General features: G+C 49.8%; 1 protein-coding gene across 4 annotated transcripts in view; it reads left to right on the plus strand.

The window, feature by feature from the left end:
- Positions 1–7,691, plus strand: part of COQ8A (coenzyme Q8A) — a 47,672-nt gene that overhangs the window by 5,787 nt on the left and 34,194 nt on the right. The window lies entirely within an intron of this gene.

Genomic DNA, 7,691 nt, shown 5'->3' on the forward strand with positions numbered 1-7,691 from the left:
GAACGTCTAGAAGGGTTAGTACTCAGATTCTTTTGTGTATGATTCTTTCTAGAACCTGTTAAATCCCAATTCTCAGCACAGCCTTTCTGTGCTCAGGGTAAACGGCCGTGTCCTAATCTCTGGGAACTGGAAATCATCTAGGTCAATCACCTTGTTTTACACATGAGGAAACGGGGAAACTCAGGCCCAAGGGAGAGCGGATGTGCCCAGGGTCACATGTGGCTGGTGCCCAGGGTGGGCCTGGAACCCGGGCCTGGCTGGCCACCCTCCTCCGTCAGCCTCATCGTAGTACCCTTGTTGTCTGGGAACTGGAGGACCTGATGGCAATGATCCTGCCGTCTGCCGGGCGGGATGGGAGGTCCTGGGGTCTGTTCACACATCCAGAACTTCTACATTAAATCCAGATCCTGGGGTCAAGCTGGTGTTTGCTTTCCGTCTGGCATGTTTTGTCTGCGTTTGGCCCGGGTCCTGGCTCAGGAGAGGGTGAAGGTAAGAATAGGTTGCCCTGTGACCTGCAGGTGGTTACTGTTTGACAGGTGCTGGAGCAAACATCTCCCCATCTGTCTGAGATCGAAAAAGCAGTTTGTGGCTCTTGCCCCCTAATATGTTTACAGCCAGCATTTGGTAGAGCAAGGGCTGGGCACCACGTATAGGTCAGACCTGCTGTGCCCCTGTTCCAGCCCGCGTGAGCTCACCGGCAGCCAGGCCTGCTGTCTTTTGTCCCTCTTCCCTCTCACTCTTCTTCTAAGCAAGGAGTGGGACCTAGCAGAGGACGCAGTAGAGGTGCTGCATCCTGGGTGTGCTGCCACCCCTCCCTCCCAGTGTCTGTGTGCGCATGTGAGCAGGCTCTGGGCCCCTGTGAACGATGCTTTTCCTCCATTCTCCCTCTTCTGCCCTCACCCCATTTAACACAGGGTGCTGCTGCCGCTGTGTCCATGGCTCTGGATGGTGGCGGTTTCAGGGTGATTGGTGACAGAAAGAGCGTTTCCCAGATGCTAGCATCCCTGGTGTCTCTTGGGTTCTGGGTTCTAGAAGAGGGAGCTTGAGAAGCTGGGGAGCCCCTGGGCGCCCGTGGGTATTAAACTGCTGGTATGGACATGGTACAGCACCAACCCTCAAGGGGAGTATAGGTCTGGGTAAGAGATCCTCTCTCCAGGAGCGCACCATGCAGCCTGGGAGATGGGACAGGTACTCTAAGAGTCATATAGGGCATGGCAGGGTGACCTTAGGCCATTAAGAGATGAGGGACTTTAGAGGACAAGAAGTGACTTTAGGATGGGGGGCAGACCCTATGGAGCGTCTAACATTCCATCAGGATGGGTAGGATTTTGGCAGAGGAAAGGGTGTCCCGGGGGAGGAGGTGGGAGCAGCACGTGGAAGTAGGAAAGTGTGTGTGTGTGTGTGTGTGTGTGTGTGTGTGTGTGTGTGTGTTGGGGCATGAGCCATTCTGGCTGAAGCGCTGGTGTGGGGTGGAGATAGTAGGAAATAAAAGCTGGAAAGATGTCTTGGGGTCCACAGTGAAGGGCCTTGAAGGCCAGGCCTGGGCCCGTGGCCTTAGTTCTGCCAGCAAAGGAGAGTGGAGGTCAGCGAGGAGACAGTCGCCTCTTCCTCTGAACATCCTCTTCTCATTTCTCTTCCTGAGTATTGTTGTCTGTCTAGGGTCGTCCCTCGTAGGGTTAACTCACTGGTCTTAAAAACTGTTGGGGTTTTGCGTACGCTTGTAGTGCCAGAGGGTTGCACGGGACCTCGGTGGCAGGACCCGTTAATTTAATGTCTGCACCAGTGACGTGCACAGGTGTCCGTGCCTGGCCTGTGTGTGGTGTTTGGGGGTGCTGCTGATGGAGGCAGGTTCTGGGAGTCAGCGTGGCAGGACTGGGGGCCACGTACCCAACAGCTCCTTCTGGAGGTGCACGCCCAGAGTGGACTCAGTGTGGGGCTCCTGCCTCTTTCTCCCACTTACGTCTGAGACAGAACCGGGGTGGGATCGCTGGTGCTGAGAAGCCTAACACTCTCAACCTGGTAGCTGAGGAGCTTTCCAGAAAGGGAGTTTGGCCAGGTGGCCTTTGAGAGCCCAGTCAGCTCCTGGATTTTTATGACTTATGATTTTCTGCAACCAGGTAGACACACTTTTCAGGGCATGAACCTTGCCGTGTTTCCAGGAGAGTGACTTTTTTTCTTTTTTCTAAGGCATTTCTTTTTTTTTTTTTTTAATTATTTTACTTATTTATTTTTGGCTGTGTTGGGTCTTCGTGGCGGTGCGCGGGCTTCTCTTATTGCGGATCACGGGCTCTAGGCGCACAGACTTCAATAGTTGTGGCTCACAGGCTCAGTAGTTGTGGCTCACGGGCTTAGTTGCTCCACGCCATGTGGGATCTTCCCGGACCAGGGCTTGTACCTATGTCCCCTGCATTGGCAGGCGGATTCTCAACCACTGCGGCACCAGGGAAGCCCCCAGGAGAGTGACTGTTGTTACTGACCTGGGGGCAGGTTTCTTATCTGCTCAATTCCTAGGCTGCAGGAGGAAAGGACTTGAGCCTGGGGTCAGACAGGCATGGATGGGCCTGCCCCTGACAGCACTGGGACTTAGAGGAGATTTCTTTACCTGGGAGCTGAGTCTCATCAGTAGATGGGGACAGTAATACCTCACAGGGCTGCTGTAGGATTAGGACTAATAAAAAGTGATACACACAGAAGGGGAGTAATAACTGGTAGCTGTTCTTGTTTTTAATACTATTTCACTGAAATATTTAATCTGAAGTGAAAGTGTTTTGAAAGATTAAGAATGTAAGACTGATGAGGAGCATTTTGAGGGGTGCGGGCTCTTACTTGGACGTTGCGGTACCCCAGGCCGTGCACAGTGCCTGGCATGTAATGTAAGTGCTCCATAATGCTTTCAGTGTTGAACCGAGCCTGGGAAAGAGGCTGGTAGACGAATGGGGCATATTTATACTGAAAGCAGGCAGGACTCTGTCATCAGGAACAAGAATGTGTCTTGAGCTGCCCATGGGATATGCGAGAACCTACCACAGCACCTGGCACTTAGCTGGCACTCAGTACCACTTGTGGAGTGACTAAACTAAGTTATTTTAGATGAATGATCTGGAAATTATTCTAGAATATCACCCCTCTTCCCAACCCAATGATGTATCTTTTAAAAATAGCCACTGCATTAGTTTCCTATTGCTGCTATAACAAATTACCAGAAATTCAATGACTTAAAACACCACAAATTTATTATTTTACAGCTCTGGAGGTCAGAAGTCTGAAATGGGTATCACCTGGCTGAAATCAAGGAGTCAGCAGGGCAGATTCTCTCCGGAGGCTCAAGGGCAGAGCCCCTCCCCTTGCCTTTCTAGCCTCTCGGGGCTGCTTGCATCCCTTGGCCGTGGTTCCTTCCTCACAACTGCATCACTCCACTGTCTGCCTTTGTCACATCTTTCTCTCCCTCTTCTGACTCAGATCCTCCTGCCTCTCTCTCTCTCATAAAGACCCTTGATTACATCGGGCCCAGGTGGATAATCCCCCCCATCTCAAGATCTGTAGCGTAATCACCCTTTCAGCAGTCCCTTTTGCCACATAAGAGAACATAGTCACAGGTTCTGGGGATTAGGGTGTGAACATCTCTGGGGGGCCACCAGTCAGCCTCCCAAAGCCACCCACAATAATTTGGCCAGATTTAAACACAACCCCTTAAATATCTGATTTTAGTTTAAGATAAACTCCTCAACTACAGCTCCAGTGTTCCCCACCAGGGTTCTTATTCACCTACCTGTGTGACAGTACAGATGACACTTGTATTTGTGTGGTCGGGGTCTGTCTGTGTGTGGAGGTAGGTGGGGAAAGAGTCAGAGGTGTGTGAGATGTGAGCCTCCCAAGGGGCTTATTATTGGAAAGACTTCTGTGTGCCAAAGATAACTTACAAAATGGGGCAGAATCTGACCAGCCATGGAAAATTTACATCAGCTGATGGGAAGACAAAATCATAAGAGCCAAGAGTAAGTTAGGGCCTGATTAGAAATGTGTCCTTGAATATATATGACATGTTCATACATTTCAAAGTACTTCTGCCTCTCTTATTTAGATTGGACATAATAAGAACTTATGCTGTCGTAATATCCAGGTGAGGAAACAGATTATAGGAAACGGGTTCAGGGACAGGCCTGGAGTGGCCTGGCCGGGTGGAGCAGAGCTGATGCACAGGCCCGGAGGCAGGCCCCATTCAGTTTTAGAAGTGCAGGGATGAAGGGTTGGTGTGAGAGGGAAGGAATTGGAGCAGCGCTTACATGGCACAGGTGCAAGCGGAGGCTGGACAGGAGGCCTGGGTCCCGACTTCAGACTCAGGAGTTTGGAGCTTATCCTCTAGAAAACTACGAGCCATTTGAGCCGGGGCTTAACATGATGAAAATGGATTTGGAGAAGGTTAATCTGGCAGCAGATGGGCTGTAGCTTGGAGACAGGGAACTTGTGGGGGTCAGAGGGGTTCCCCAGCACTGTCAAAAGCCTGTGCTTGCCTGGCGAAAGCCTCCTGTGCTGTTGTCTCCTCTGAGAGTGGTGTTGACCATGGTGAGGATTACCGGCGGTATTTATGTCCTGGTTGTCTAGGCACGCCAAGCAGGCCGCCAGCACACCAGACCAGCTCTCCTGAACGATGCCTCACACCACAGCTGAATCAGCCTCACTGGCCCCCGAGAGGGGGCGAGTCTGCTCTCCCCGAGTCAGATCTGGTACTGTACACAGCCCGGGTGCTGGGGTAGAAATCGGTAAGAGGGTTGTCCCCACTGGTCTCACCAGGTCTGAGTGACTTGCTGAGTCCTTCCAGAGCGTCCATGTGGTCTTAATAATGATCATGTCGGCTAATGGTTTTGAGCACCTACTGTGTGCCAGGCACTTGGGGTCCTAAGTACTGTTATATGGATTATCTAACCCACTCCTCTTGAGAACAGATGAGGGAAACTCAGTTGCAAAGATGAGCTTAAATGACTGCTTAGGTTCGCAGCAGAGTCAGGATTTGAACCTGGGGCGCCCAACTCCAGAGCATCTTGACTGCTTCATGTATCACTTCCTGAACGAAATCTTTTTTAATGTTCTAAGCAGAAAACTTGGGTGGGTTTTTGGTCAGAAAATGAAATTGCCCTCAGGACCCCGTGCTTGGCAGGTTGGTATTTGTAATCAGTTACGTTTGCTCCCCAGTGGGAGGAAAGACCACTTGGGACCGTCTGTGCTACTCACCTGTGCAGTGGCGCCCGGGCCCATGCAGGTTCATACACAGCATTGGGTTTCTCTCTGGATTATCAGTAGAGGCTGGAACTTCTCCTTCTGCTGCACTTTTATCTCCCCCTCCCTGGCCCCAGCACAGTGCCCACCTTGGGGCAGCACACCAGGGAATCCTAAGAATGTCTTCTTCTTTTTTTAAATAAATCTATTTATTTATTTATTTATTTTGGGCTGAGTTGGGTCTTTGTTGCTGTGCGCAAGCGGGGGCCACTCTTTGTTGCGGTGCGCAGGCTTCTCATTGTGGTGGCTTCTCTTGATGCAGAGCACGGGCTCTAGAGGCGCGTGGGCTCAGTAGTTGTGGCACATGGGCTTAGTTGCTCTGCGGCATGTGGAGTCTTCCCGGACCAGGGCTCGAACCCGTGTCCCCTGCACTGGCAGGAGGATTCTTAACCAGTGCGCCACCAGGGAAGCCCCTCATTGTGGTGGCTTCTCTTGATGCAGAGCACGGGCTCTAGAGGCGCGTGGGCTCAGTAGTTGTGGCACATGGGCTTAGTTGCTCTGCGGCATGTGGAGTCTTCCCGGACCAGGGCTCGAACCCGTGTCCCCTGCATTGGCAGGAGGATTCTTAACCACTGAGCCACCAGGGAAGCCCCTAAGGAATGTCTTCTTAATTACCCATTGGGTTGAGAATGAAGGCTTGCAGTCTAGGACATCAAAACACACTCTTATTTGTTTTCTCCTTTTATCTGTTAAATGGTTGCCTGGCTCCTGAGCCATGATAGATTCGAGTTATAGCTCTACTTGTTATTCATTGTGTGACTTTTGGCAAGTTACTTAACCTCTCTGTGCCTTAGTTCCTTCATCTGTAAAATGGGCAAAATAATAGTACTTACCTTTTAAAAATGAGTCAGGTAATACACATAGAACACTTAGCACACGGCCTGGCATATAATAAACTCCCAGTAAATAATAGCTGCTATCGTTATCATCACATTGTGCTGGTTTTCTGCTTCTCACAGAATAAAAATGTTTGGGGAACTGGTGAAATTCATTGGAGGAGAATGTCAGAGTGCCTGCTATTCAACAAGCTCTTGAGTGTGTTAGCGTAAGAGTGTATACGTTTTAAATGGTTCCAAGAAAAATCCCAATAGTCCAGAAATGGCTTTTGGAGGAACATGAAGTCCTTAGCCCAGGAGACAACTTGAGGTCCAGAAACGAACTCCTTTCCTTACAGGGCACGATTCCACTGTGCCGCCCCACAGTAGTGGACATCGTGTCTGCCTGTGTCTCCCCTCCAACCGCCCCCCCGCCAGAACTCGGCTGCCCTGTTCTAGGTGACCCAGTAAAAGGTGGTCACCACAGAGCCCTCCCTTTGTCCCTGGGGCCTCTGGGTGGTGGGCAGCTCTGTGCCTGGTGAGGTACCCATCTTTTGGGGTCAGGAGCAGAGCTATAACGGGGGTGTCCTCACCCCAACACCAGCCTTTTTGGGCTGCTCTGATATAACTCTAGTGACCTTTCTGGATTTCCTGGGACAGTTGTGGTTACATTTTACTCTGTTGCCCTAGAATAAGGGTTAACAAACTTTCCTTGAAGAGCCAGATGGAGAAAAAAAAGAGCCAGATAGGAAATATTTTAGGCTTTGTGGGCCATAGTTCTCACTTGCAACTGCTCAACCGTGCTGTTATAGCTTAAAACCAAACCAAACCAAACCCCAAAACCCCAAACAGCGTTAGATAATGCATATGTAGATGAATGAGCTGTTGCCAGTACCTAAATGAATGAGCAAGGCTGTGTTCCAGTAAATGCTTATTTACAAAAACAGGCAACAGGGCTGAATTTGGCCCCATGGTTTGCTGACCCCTGATCTAAAAGGGCACCAGTCATGTTACGGAAAAACCCAAACAAATTTTTTGCCAACCCATACATGTCTTAACTTTCGGTTCAGAAAAATGTGATCACTGCACTTACTACATTATTCTAAACTAGGATCCTGTTTTGGGGAAAGTACCGTTAATTATTTCTATCTTTTAACACAGGGGCCAGCATTAGACCTGCCTCTGCCAAGTGGTTTTCTCACCACTTTCTGAGAAGCACAGTTGAGCCTCTTTCCCAAAAGTGGGGTGGACGTGTTCCACCTTCCTGGTGGCCTGTCAGGGGCAGTTGTTTGCTGATGAGGGACAGTGGCTGAAGGGTGTAGAGAGGTAGTATTTATAGCTCTCTGATTCGCTATCTAACCCTCTGCCCATCCCGCCCAGGACAAACGCTTCAGGGATCTGGGATAGTTTCTTTAAATCACACCTTTGTGTGCTTGCTTTTATTTTTTTATTTTAACAACAGATATTTAAGATTATTTTTATATAACTTATTTTCTGTTATAAAAGTAGTACATGTTCTTTGTAGAAAATTTTAGGAAATAAAGTAATAAGAATCTATCACCCCACCACCCAGAGAAAACCACTGTTCCTGTTTTGCATGCT

Source organism: Neophocaena asiaeorientalis, unplaced genomic scaffold (assembly GCF_003031525.2).
Source record: "Neophocaena asiaeorientalis asiaeorientalis breed wild unplaced genomic scaffold, Neophocaena_asiaeorientalis_V1.1 scaffold347, whole genome shotgun sequence".
In the NCBI taxonomy this organism is placed as follows: Eukaryota; Metazoa; Chordata; class Mammalia; order Artiodactyla; family Phocoenidae; genus Neophocaena; species Neophocaena asiaeorientalis.